Here is a 13,566-nt window from a genome sequence, read left to right as displayed (position 1 = left end):
TACATCTTATGCTGCATCAAATGCCTAAAAGGTCTCCATACAATCCTTCAGCGAGAGCCTGTTGAGAATTTGGTGTCTCTAACCTAGTAAACCCAAACTGAATGCAGTTAATCAAAAAAGTTTTTCATGAAATATTCATCCCCTCTATTCCACTTTGAGAATGTTGAGAAAACATAATCGAAACAAAAAAACAACTTCTCCTGGCCAAGACATCTGTCCCACATAGGTCGTGTTGATGATGAAGCATTCCTCTAGGGTGTGACGGGACCGTTCCCTTTCTGCTCTCCCATAGGCAGCCGAGGCTGAACCGGGCTCTTTTCATGCACAAAACACGTGTCTCACCTGCTCATAAAGGGAGATTTTCATCTCAACCCTTTACTGGAAGAGGAAAAAATTTCTACTGCTTTCCCAGGCCATAGCAGAGTGCTTGATCACAAGTGAGAAGCTGGGACTCGAACCGGCGCCCATATGGGAAGCCAGCACTGCAGGCAAAAGCTCTACCCGCTATGCCACAGCACCAGCCCCTACAGTATAATATTTTAAACATCACAAAGTTTGTTCATAACTTTATCCTCTACACTGACAATATGGCACCATACACTAATCTACTTCCCATTCCACAACTTATTGCAAAATTAATGCATGCACAAGTCATTTGTGCACTGGCCCTTGGAAGTCACCAACTGAACACAGCTGTGCATGCAGCTGTCCACAATGAAGCAACATGACACTCTCAGCCCGACAGACCCGGCTCACCCGCCTCTCAATGACCAGCCCCAAATGGCTCCTTGTTTGCAACATCTACCAATATGGGCACTTTCACCTCCCTCATTCTTTAGGTAAATGGAATCACACAGGATAGAATATCTTACATTTCACTTGAAAAAAAAATCATGTTTTTTTTTTTGAAAGATTTATTTATTTTGCTTGAGAGGCAGTGTTACAGATAGAGAGTGGGAGACAGAGAGAGAGAGGTCTTCTATCTGCTGGTTCACTCCCCAGATGGCCGCAATGCCTGGAGCTGCGCTGAGCCAAAGCCAGGAGCCAGGAGCTTCTTTTGAGTCTCCCCTGCGGGTGCAGGCCCAGACACCTAGCCATCTTCTACTGCTTTCCCAGGCACATTAGCAGGAGCTGGATTGGAAGTAGAGCAGCCGTGTCTCAAACCAGCACTCATATGGGATGCTGGCACCTCAGGCAGATGCTTAACCTACTACCCCATACAGACAGCCCCCCCAAAAATACATGTTTTAAAATTTATTTTTAGGTTGGCACTGGGTATAGCAGCTCGGGTGCCAGCATCCCATATGGGCACTTGTTTGAGTCCCAGCTGTTCCACTTACCATCCAGCTCCCTGCTAATGTGCATTGGAAGGCAATGGAATATGGTCCTAGTGCTAGGGTCCCTGCACCCATGTGGGACACTGACAGAAGCTCCTGGCTCCTGGTTTTGGACCTGCCCTGCTCCTGCCATTGTATCCATTTGTGGAGTGAACCAGCAGAGAAATTTCTCTTATCTCTCCCTCTCTCTAAATCTGCCTTTCAAAAAATTAGTTAAATGAATAAAATCTTCTAAAAATTTGTTTTTATTTTCACATACTGTTTGGACATAACTGTATTACATCAAAAATTAATTTTTCAAAAAATATTTATTTGAAAGTCTGAATTACAGAGAGAGAAGAAAGAGAGAGAGATCTTTCTCTTTAATTTATTTATTCGCATGCATTTTATAAATACAACTTTAGGAACTCAGGAATTCTTCCCAACGTGACCAACCTCCCACTCCTCTTCCTCTTCCCTCTACTGTTCCCAGTCTTGTTTTTTGCTAAGCTCTACTTTCATTTTTCTTTATACACAGAAGACTAACTCTGTTCTAGGTAAAGAGTTTAACATGTTGTCTGAGAAAGAAAAACTGTTCATCAACAGTCCAGATGAGACATACATCTGCTCCTTTGCTCCCCAAATGGCCGCAATGGCCAAGGCCGGGCCAGGCTGAAACCAGGAGTCAGGAGCCTCTTCCAGGTCTCCCACACAGGTGCAGGGGCCAAGGACTTGGGCCATCTTCCACTGCTTGCTGGCCATTCACAGGGAGCTGGATTGGATGTGGAGCAGCTGGGACTTGAACCAAAGGCCACAAGGGATGCTGACTGTAGCCAGCAGCTTAACCCACTGCACCACAGCACTGGCCACAAACATTGAATTTAATTGAATTGAATCACTTCCCCTTGACCAAGATGTGTTTTACACTTTGGGTTTGCATCATGTTCTGCCACCTAATGTCTGCAGTGAATTATGATAGAGCACATGAGGATTTCTGTTGGGCACTTGTGTGTGTGGCCATGGCCTGCTGGGTCACGTGTTCACAGCGACTCCTCTGTAGGAGATGTCACCACAATGTTTTCCAGGATGTGGCAGCTAATTTCAGTCTAGCCCCGCCCTGACCACAGAGGCATCTACCCATTCCCTCAACACTGCCATGGCAGTCGGCCCTGTGTGTGTCCTGGGAGCGACCTGCACACGTCTCATAGGACGCATGGTGGGCAGCAGGATCACTGAGTTAGGGGCCCTGCACTGTGTGGGAGACTCAGAAGAAGCTCCAGGCTCCTGGCTTTGGATTGGCTCAGCTCCAGCTATTGCAGCCTTTTGGGGAGTGAACCAGTGGAGAGAAGATCTCTCTCTTTCTCTGTTTCTCCCTCTGTCTGTAACTCTGCCTCTCAAATGAATAAATAAATCTTTAAACAAAATAAAGAAGAGATGGTGGTCATTTTATCCTTTAAGGGAAATAGTTGTCATGTGATGTGCCTTCCACAAGTTCATGGAAAAGTGTGCCATAAAAGAAAAATGATGCATGGGTTTCAAATAGTTTTGCATCTAAATAAACATCTCTAAGTTCCATGTTCCTACAGAGCTTCTGCTGTACCCTCAGAGACGAATAAAAGATTAGTGGCATTCTTGGAAACTGAAGACTGCAGTTATCAGAAGTTAATTTAAAAACCATGTTACAGTATGTGTGTGTGTGTGACTAGTGTTTACCACCTCTCTGATTCCATTTTACTTGGAATGTATCATAGTTCTTAGGTTGTAACTAATAGAGCTTCATTTTTGGAAAGTCTGCTTGAATCATGTCTTTTCTATCAATTTAGTAACACTACCCCGTAGACTGGTAAGGTTGAAAGGCAGACATGACAGTTTTTTCCATAGTGTAATAAAAATATAGTCTTATGAATATATATACTCACAATTCATACTTGAGTTTTTCTCTAGCTACACCGCCCTCTGGATATTTACATATCTATAATACTTACGTATCTACAACTAAAACCAGAGCAGCACAACTATAGATTATCCTCTGCACTACTCTTCATGAACTTGATCAGTGTGATTGTGCTTCCACGTGCCCTTCTTAGCACCCACTTTAAAATCCACTGTGACGTGGAATGGCCGTTGTCTCAACTGTTGAGGAGCAGTTTATTTTTGTCGTACAATTTGTATTCAACTCTTTACTTAGTGTAGAGTTAGTCATATGTATATCAATTTCATTGAAAATAGATCTTAGCAAAAATAAGAATGGGAAAGAAAGGAGGAAGAAGCGTGGGAGTGTGGGTGGGAGAGTGGATATGGTGGGAGAATTGCTAAGTTCCTGAAGTTGTATTTATAAAACACATGAAGTTTGTATTTCTTAAATAAAAGGGAAAAATTAAATAAATAATTTTTTAAGAAAAAACAAGATCCACTGCTTGCCTCGGACTCAATTTACATAAAGCAAAAGGTAAGAATATACTAAGTATGCAGAAAATGTGAAACAAAATAAATTGTCAGGAATAAATAGAGAAGATTTGTGTGCTTCGAGCTCTCATGAATAGTCATGAAATATCACTGATGAGTTCTCCCCATAAGCATGAGCATACACAAGTAAAGGGAAAATGTTAATTTTGTTTTTTGTTTTGTAGTTTCTTTGTGAACAAGGAATTTCACATCTTCATATACCTCTTCTCCCCATATTACTGGTTAATTTTCAGCTTTGGACACCTGGCAGACCTAGGGTCAACATTTATCCTAACTTTGATTCAGATATTGCCTTAGTTCATTTTTTGTTGCTATTACAAAATACCCATAGTTGGGCTAATTTATTCTTTAAGATTTATTTTATTTATTTGAAAAGGTACAGAAGAGGTTGAGCCAGAGAGACCGAGAGAGAGAGAGAGATCTTCCATATGCTGGTTCACTTCCCAAATCGCTGTAATGGCTGGATCTACTCTGATCTTAAGCTAAGAGCTAGGAGCCAAGTGCTTCTTCTCAGTCTCCCATTTGGGTGCAGCAGCCCAAGGACCTGGGCCATCCTCCACTGCTTTCCCAGGCCATAACAGAGAGCTGGATTGGAAGAGGAGCATTGGGACTTGAACCAGTGTCTATATGGGATGGCAGCAGTACAGGTGGCAGTCCCACTTGCTACACCACCACACTGGCCCCCATAAACTTTTTGAAGTGCCTATATATATACATATATTATATAATATATATATTATATATATGTATAAAACACACACTCACCTAAGAATCCAGTCTCATTTTAACAATATTTAAAGCATGGGGCCAGTACTGTGATGCAGAGGGTTGCAACCCAGGCATCCCTTCTCAGAGTGCAGTTTGAATCCCAGCTTCATGCTAAAGGGCGTGGGAGAGCAGAAGATTATGGCCCAAGTGTTTGGGCCCCTACCACCTCTGTAGGAGACTCAGATGGAGTGCCTGGTTCCTGGGTTCTGAGGAGGGAAACAGTGGATGGAAGAGTGCGCTTGCTCTCTCTCTCTCTCTCTCTCTCTCTGTTTCTCTGTTGTCGCTCCCCCTCTTCGTGGATGAATGACACAGGACCCTGCGCTGTTCTTTTGTCTGCTCTGCCCTTCCCGGGTTTGCTGCTGGTTCTTCCCAGGTTGGCTGCCGTCCTTCCACCTCCATGGAAGGGCGGTGCCCCCTGCCACTTTCCCCACTTCCGCGGGGGAGCGGCACACGGCCGGCCGGCTCTCTCGGGGCTGCTCAGGTGTTCCTTCAGATAGATGTTCCCCTTTTACAAGTCTTTTCTATAGTAAAGTAAGAATAGGCAAACAGCGAACTTCCAAAGCAAGAATGAGTAGAGAAATGAGAAAGAACGAAGCAACGAACTTCCCCACGAACTCTCCAACGCACTCTCCAACCAACCCCCAACACCGTGCTGTCTCTCTCCTCTTTTATAGTCCTCTTCCACCGATTCCCAACTCTGCTACCCACACACCGAGTATGCTGCTTTCCTCCAATCAGGAGCAGGTTAGGTTATTGGTTGAACTGGAGGCAGCTGTGTAGAAGCTGTTTCCTCCTCTCCCAGCGCCATATTGTGGGAGAGCAGATGCATAGAATAAGTCTTAATTCCAGTAACTTAGTCTAGTCCGAGTTGCTCCCCACACTCTATGTCATTCTGCCTTTCACATCAATAATTAAATCTTTAAAAACAATATCTAAAGCACAAAATTTCTCAACAAAATACTAGTACACCAGACCCAACATTGTATCTGAAAGATCCCTGCATGGTGACAATGGAATTGATCCCAGAGCTCATGGCAGATTCATTCACAGATCAATATACGACCTAAGTCACACCAACCGAATGAAAAACAAAAGCAATGTGATCCTCTCAAGAGACACAGAGAAAGCATCCCTTCATGACGGAAACCATCCACAGACTGGGGTTCCAGTGGACAAAGCACAGAACACTAAAGGCTGCGTATGGCACACCAACAGCCGGTGTCAGACTGAACAGGGAGAGCTGAAGTCTCCCAACCAGGTCAGGAACGAGACGAGGCGTCCCGGCTCAGCACGCTTGCTCGGCACAGACTGGAAATATTAGCATGAGCAGGAAGGAAGCAGAGAGGGCGTCAGGTTGGGAGGAGGAAGTCCCCACGTGAATGAGGCCCTCCACATCGTTCGCTCCGGCTGGGCCACGGCAACCACTCCAAAGTCAGTAGACCTAGAGCAGGCTGATTTGTCAGCTGACGACTTTGTAGAGCCCACAGCTGGTGTTAAATATCCATGTGGCCCTCGGCAGAAACACTGGGTTCCGACTTGGGCACTGTCCCACTACAGGAGGGGATGCTGGTACATACTTCGGGTCTTTCTCTGAGCATGCACGGCGATGTTCTTAGGAATGCAATGGCTTTGACTGTCCTAGATCTTAAAGAAGAAGGGAAGAGGGGGAAGAGAGCAGAAAAGGAAACAGAGGTGAGTCCACAGCTTGGAGGGTGGAGGGAACTCAGAGGACGCCATGGCCAGTGGACACCAAGCACTCCTCGCCACCAGACTGTCCCAGGAGTGGGAGCCTGGGTGGGAGCTGGTCGGGGAGGAGTCCACGTGGAGATCGGCAAGGTTGGAGCTAAACCCACTGAGCAAGAGTGAGGATGAAGTTAATCAAGAGGGCGGCAGGAGAGGGCAGGAGTGCAGACAGAGCAGTGCATACAGGGGACGGGGAGACGGGGAGGTGGCACGCTTCTCCTGTGGACCTCGAGGATACTCTGTCTGCAAAGACGGAGATCAGAGTGGAGATAGTCCAGCCTCCGACACAGCAGAGGAGAGGAGGCCCACTCTGGGAACATCAGCTCCTGCAGCTCCTCAGTGCCCTCTGTCCCATTCTGGAACAACCCAGAAAATATCTGTATCAACTACTGTGTAGATGCAAGTTATAATAGCACTAGAAAGTTTTTAAGAAGGGGGAAATCCCACTTCATTCCAATTTTAAGTGTAGATGATTATTTTTTAAAGTTTCATTTATTTGAAATGTATTTATTATTGAATCATTTATTTATTATTTATCATTGAAATTTATTTATTATTTGAAAGGCAGAGTTACAGAGAGGCAGAAGTAGAGGGAGAGAGGGAGGTCTTCCCTCTGCTGGTTCAACCCAAGATGACCACAATGGCCAGAGCTGTGCATATCCAAAGCCAGGAACCAGGATCCTCTTTCGGGTCTTCTACGTGGGTGCAGGGGCCCAAGCACTTGCGCCATCATCTACTGCTTTCCCAGGCCACAGCAGAGATCTGGATCGGAAGTGGAGCAGCCAGGATTTGAAAAGCACGGATGCTTTTGATGTCTACGTTGTTCAGGGGATGCCAGGTCTCTGGTACTTCCCACGCCACAGTCTTCCCAGAGTCCCCTACCCCTCACATCACAAATACCCTGGACTTTGTGCTCCAGTCCCTTGGTAAAGACAGAAAGAGGCGAGAAGAGAGAATGAGTAGCAGACTTGACCTGGGAGTAAACTCCAGGATGCAACGATGTTGAGCTGGGTGAGGCCATGACAGGTGCCCCTGGGTAAAAGGAAAGCCACGTGCAACATCACTGCACACATTAGGTTTATGGGTTCATAGTGTGAAGACTTAAATTACTGTGATCACATATGACACATTTACTGTGAATACATTTCTGATGTAAATTTTACAGGCATTATGATGTCACAGATGAAACTGAACTGTTGTGATAAACAGAAATGTATTTTGAACAGACATGAATCTGTACTTAGTACTGTTCAGAGCTCCCACAGGGGAGTTGATACTGATTTTAACATTTGGAAGAGTTCTCTTTTTTTTTTTTTTTAATTTTTGACAGGCAGAGTGGACAGTGAGAGAGAGAGAGAGCTAGAGAGAAAGGTCTTCCTTTGCCGTTGGTTCGCCCTCCAATGGCCGCCGCTGCAGCCGGCGCACCGCGCTGATCCGATGGCGGGATCCAGGAGCCAGGTGCTTTTCCTGGTCTCCCATGGGGTGCAGGGCCCAAGCACCTGGGCCATCCTCCACTGCACTCCCTGGCCATAGCAGAGAGCTGGCCTGGAAGAGGGGCAACCGGGATAGAATCTGGCGCCCTGACCGGGACTAGAACCCGGTGTGCCGGCGCCGCAAGGTGGAGGATTAGCCTATTGAGCCACGGCGCCGGCTGGAAGAGTTCTCTTGATAGTGGGAGCAGAGAGCCGACTCAGAGACCCCTGAGCAGCCAGCCCTGGTCATCATTTCAGCAGTGAGAATGAAACTCAACAACCGCTCCCACCCTCAGCTCCACCAAATCCAAGCCCAGTGCCGTGCACAGAGGTGAGGAGGTGGTGGCCTGGGGGACCTCACACTGGGGACCCCTGCAGGCAGGGACAGAAAGGCCACTGCAAGGAAGGCTTGGGGAGCAGTAAAATGGCTCCATGTAAGAAACACATACGGGGCCGATGCCGTGGCTCACTAAGCTAATCCTCCGCCTTGCGGCGCCTGCACACTGGGTTCTAGTCCCGGTCGGGCGCTGGATTCTTTGCTGGTTGCCCCTCTTCCAGGCCAGCTCTCTGTTGTGGCCAGGGAGTGCAGTGGGGGATGGCACAAGTGCTTTGGCCCTGCACCCCATGGGAGACCAGGAGAAGCACCTGGCTCCTGGCATCGGATCAGCGAGGTGTGCCGGCCACGGCGCCCATTGGAGTGTGAACCAACGGAAAACGAAGACCTTTCTCTCTGTCTCTCTCTCTCTCTCTCGCTGTCCACTCTGCCTGTCAAAAAAAAAAAAAAAAAGAAAGAAAGAAAGAAAGAAAAGAAAAAAGAAACAGATATGGCTTCATCAACAGGAAAGACTCCGGGGTGGAAAAATTACACCTTGAACTTTTCCAGAAAATCAACAAACAGCAAGCACCTACTAATCAAGATCTTAATATCAAGAGCAATCATTTTGGAAAACATTTTGACGACATCTCCTACAGAGGAGTCGCTATGAACACATGACCCAGCAGGCCATGGCCACACACAAGTGCACAACAGAAATCCTCATGTGCTCTTTCATAATTCTCTGAAGACATTAGGTGGCAGAACATGATGGGAACCCAAACTGTAAAACACATCTTTGTCAAAGGGCAAGTGATTCAATTCAATTAAATTCAATGTTTGTGGCCAGTGCTGTGGTGTGGTGGGTTAAGCTGCTGGCTACAGTCGGCATCCCTTGTGGCCTTTGGTTCAAGTCCCAGCTGCTCCACTTCCAATCCAGCTCCCTGTGAATGGCCGGCAAGCAGTGGAAGATGGTCCAAGTGCTTGGGCACCTCACCTGTGTGGGAGACTTGGAAGAGGCTCCTGACTCCCAGTTTCAGCCTGGCCCAGCCTTGGCTATTGTGGCCATTTGGGGAGCAAAGGAGCAGATGTATCTCTCATCTGGACTGTTGACGAACAGTTTTTCTTTCTCAAACAACATGTTAAACTCTTTACCTAGAATAGAGTTAGTCTTCTGTGTATAAAGTTTAATGAAAGTAGATCTTAGCAGAACACAAGACTGGGAACAGTAGAGGGAAGAGGAAGTGGAGTGGGAGGTCGAGTATGGTGGGAAGAATTCCTGTGTTCCTAAAGTTGTATTTATAAACCCATGCGATAAATAATTTCAAAAAAGAGAAAGATCTCTCTCTCTCTTCCTTCACTCTCTGTAATTCTTTCAAATAAATATTTTTTGAAAAATTATTTTTTGGTGTCATACAGTTATGTCCAACTGTATGTGAAAATAAAAATAAATTTTTAGAGATTTTATTCATTTAATTAATTTATTTGAAAGGCAGAGAGAGGGGGGGAGAAGCAGAGAAATCTGTGTGCTGCTTCACTGCACAAATGGATACAATGGCTGGAGCAGGGCAGGTCCACAGCCAGGATTCAGAGCTTCTGTCAGTGTCCCACATGGGTGCAGGGACCCTAGCACTTGGGCCATCTTCCATTGCTTTCCAGTACACATTAGCAGGGAGCTGGATGGGAAGTGGAACAGCTGGGACTCAAACAAGTGCCCATAAGGGATGCTGGCACCCTAGCTGCTACACCCCAGGGCAAACCTAAAAATAAATTTTAAACATGTATTTTGGGGGGGCTGGCTGTATGGGGTAGTAGGTTAAGCATCTGCCTGCAGTGCCAGCATCCCAGATGAGTGCTGGTTCAAGACCTGGCTGCTCCACTTCCAATCCAGCTCCCTGATGATGGCCTTGGAAAGCAGCAAAGATGACCCAGGTACTTTGCCCCTGCACCCACCTGGGAGACCTGGAAGAAGCTCCTGGTTCCTGACTTTGGGTCAACGCAGCTCCAGCCATTGCAGCCATTTGGAGAGTGATACAGTGGATTGAAGACCTCTCCATCTCTGTCTTCCCTTTCTCTCTCTCAAACTCTGCATTCCAAGTAAAATAAATATTTAATAAAAACTTGTATTTATTAAAGAAAATATAATAGATTCTATTACGTGTGATTCCATTTATTTAAAGAATGAGGGAGGTTGAAGTGCCCATATTGGTAGATGTCGCAAACAAGTAGCTGTTTAGGGCTGGTCATTGAGAGGAGGATGAGCTGTGTTTGTGGGGCTGAGAGTGTCGTGTTGCTTCATTGTGGACAGCTGCATGCACAGCTGTGTTCAGTTGGTGACTTCCAAGGGCCAGTGCACAAATGACTTGTGCATGCATTAATTTTGCAATAAGTTGTGGAATGGGAAGTAGATTAGTATACGGTGCCATATTGTCAACGAAGAGGATAAAGTTATGAACAAACTTTGTGACTTTTAAAATATTACACTGTAGGGGCTGGTGCTGTGGCACAGAGGGTAAAGCTGCTGCCTGCAGTGCCAGCATCCCATATGGGTGCCGGTTTGAGTCCCGGTGCTCCACTTCCAATCCAGCTCTCTGCTGTAGCCAGGGAAAGCAGTAGAATATGGTCCAAGTCCTTGGGCTCCAGCACCCGCATGGGAGACCTGAAGAAGCTCCTGGCTTTGGATTGGCATAGTTCTGGTCATAGTGGCCAATTGAAGAGTGAACTAGGGGACAGAAGACAGAAGACCTCTGTGTCCTTTGCTCTCTGTGTAAATCTTTTAAATAAATAAATAAATCTTTTAAAAATAAATAAGTATTGGGGCCGGTGCTATGGTACAGAAGGTTAAAGCCCTGGTGTGAAGCGCCGGAATCCCATATGGGTGCTGGTTCTAATCCCAGCTGCTCCTCTTTAGATCCAGCTCTCTGCTGTGGCCTGGGAAAGCCGTAGAAGATGGCCCTAGTCATTGGGCCCCTGTACCTCGTGGGAGACCTGGAAGAAGCTCCTGGATCCTGGCTTTGGATCTGTGCATCCCTGGCTGTTGTGTCCTTCTGGGGAGTGAACAATGGATGGAAGACCTCTCTCTCTGTCTCTACTTCTCTTGTAACACTTTCAAATAAATAAAATAAGTCTTTAAAAGACAAATAAATATTATGCTGTAATTTCTAGACCAAAATGTAAGATTCAAAATTTATGTCAAGCAACAAATGGAAAAATGTAGAATTATGGAAATAAACCAAGAAGAAATCAATATGCAAAGAAAACAGAAAGGGTATCAAGAGAAGCTAATAAGTTAATAAACTCTTTCTAAAAATGTGTGTTAGTACATGCAATATATAAATGAATTTCTCCTGTAGGATTGAATATTGACTAATTATATGTGCTTCAGTATTGCCTTCAAGAGATACAGCTAAGTCCTAGAATAAAAGAAGATAAATGGCTGGCGCCGTGGCTCAATAGGCTAATCCTCCACCTGTGGCGCTGGCACACCAGGTTCTAGTCCCAGTCAGGGTGCCGGATTCTTTCCCGGTTCCCCTCTTCCAGGCCAGCTCTCTGCTGTGGCCTGGGAAGGCAGTGGAGGATGGCCCAAGTGCTTGGGCCCTGCACTCCATGGGAGACCAGGAGAAGCACTTGGCTCCTGCCTTCAGATCAGCGTGGTGTGCCTGCCACAGCGCGCCAGCCGTGGCGACCATTGGAGGGTGAACCAATGGCAAAAAGAAGACCTTTCTCTCTGTCTATCTCTCTCTCACTATCCACTCTGCCTGTCAAAAACATATATATATATATATATAAATTAAAGATATATTCCAGGAAACTTAACAGGTTAATAAACTAGAAGAGCAGCAAATAAAGAATAAGTTTGCAATTAAGAAAGTTAGCCTTTCTTTTTTTAAAAAACTTTTATTTAGTAAATATAAATTTCCAAAGTACAGCTTATGGATTACAATGGCTTTTTCCCCTGATAACTTCCCTCCCATCTGCACCCCTCCCATCTCCCACTCCCTCTCCCATTCCATTCACATCAAGATTCACTTTCAATTATCTTTATATACTGAAGATCGATTTAGTATATATTAAGTAAAGATTTCATCCGTTTGCACCCACACAGAACATAAAGTGTAAAATACTGTTTCAGTACTAGTTATAGCAGTACTTCACATTGGACAACACATTAAGGACAGAGATCCCACATGAGGAGTAAGTATACAGTGACTCTTATTGTTGACTAAAAATTTGACACTCTTATTTATGGCGCCAGTAATCTCCCTAAGCTCTAGTCATGAGTTGCCAAGGCTATGGAAGCCTTTAGATTCGCCAGTATAGCCTTTCTAATTTGCATTATTTTTAATATAGAACTGAGATTTTTTTGTATCTTTTGCAGAATTACTGCTTGATGGATAATAAACTTCTGATTGAAATACACACATGCATCCATCACACATTGATAACGGACACTTATACATATGAGGGCACCAGTACTCTCTTGTCAAATGACTGCTAAGAGTAGTAGTCACAATTTTTGAATATGAGGACATAAATGGAGCATTTGAAAAGGTTACAGCTCACAGGGTCCACATGTGATCATGGCTCTTCTGTTCCTGATCGAGGCACGGCAGAACCTGACCACGCAGGGGTCACTGCTCATGAGCACAAAGGGGCTCACAGTGGGGAAACACGCAGCAAAGACTGTAGCGCTGTTCAGCAGGAACATGCTGGGATTATCAGTAAGACCCAAACAAGCCTGAAAAAAGCAGGACAGGGCATAAAAACAGAGAAAAGTGCTCACCAGCAGAAGGATGCTTTTGGTAGCTCTGGCCTCGGGGGACACACTGGTCCTGCGAATGTGTTGCACCTGCTGCCTGTGTCTGTGCAGGATGAAGACCATGTGGCTGCTGGCCCAGAGCATGAGCCCCATGCACAGAACATCAGGGAATGCCAGCAGTGCTGCATACAGAGAATCACTGGTTTTGTCATGACGGACAGAAGAGCAGAATCCAAAGTCTTTTAGATTTGTGGTATTTTCATTGCTGCTTTTTGCAGACACATACATAGGGAAAACAACATTTACAAGCATGTATAGGATCCAACCCGGGTATATGAAGGATCCAACATACTTGAGAGCTTTCAATTTAAGCTCTGCCCACCTGGAGTGCCTGGAACTGATGGTGATAGCCTGGAAGATGCTCAGGAGGCAGGTGCCACCAATGGACATGCCCCTGCCCACTCTGTGAAGATAGAGAAGAAGTTTGCATGCAAAATCACTGAAGGAAACATTCAGCCCCAGCACTACCATAGTTTGGGGCACTCCTTTGCAGAGGAGGGTTAGAAGGTTAGCCACAATCAAGTGCTTAAAAATCAAGTCTGTGCACCGTAATCTGTGTGCAGTGAAGGAAAGGAACAGATAACAGAAGAGAAGAGAGAAGTTGCCCAGAACTCCAACCACAGTCTGTGATAAGATGATGACTCCTGTTGCCACACCACTGGCTGCCAT

At 45.7% G+C, this 13,566-nt stretch overlaps 1 pseudogene; it reads right to left on the bottom strand.

Annotated features, from left to right (window-relative positions):
* Window positions 1-12,630: 12,630 nt before the first annotated feature.
* Window positions 12,631-13,566, bottom strand: ORYCUNV1R-PS1647 (vomeronasal 1 receptor oryCunV1R-ps1647 pseudogene; annotated as a pseudogene).

Source organism: Oryctolagus cuniculus, chromosome 18 (genome assembly GCF_964237555.1).
Source record: "Oryctolagus cuniculus chromosome 18, mOryCun1.1, whole genome shotgun sequence".
Classification (NCBI taxonomy): Eukaryota; Metazoa; Chordata; class Mammalia; order Lagomorpha; family Leporidae; genus Oryctolagus; species Oryctolagus cuniculus.
Note: the sequence above shows the minus strand (reverse complement) of the source record. Positions and strands in the feature narration are given on the sequence as shown.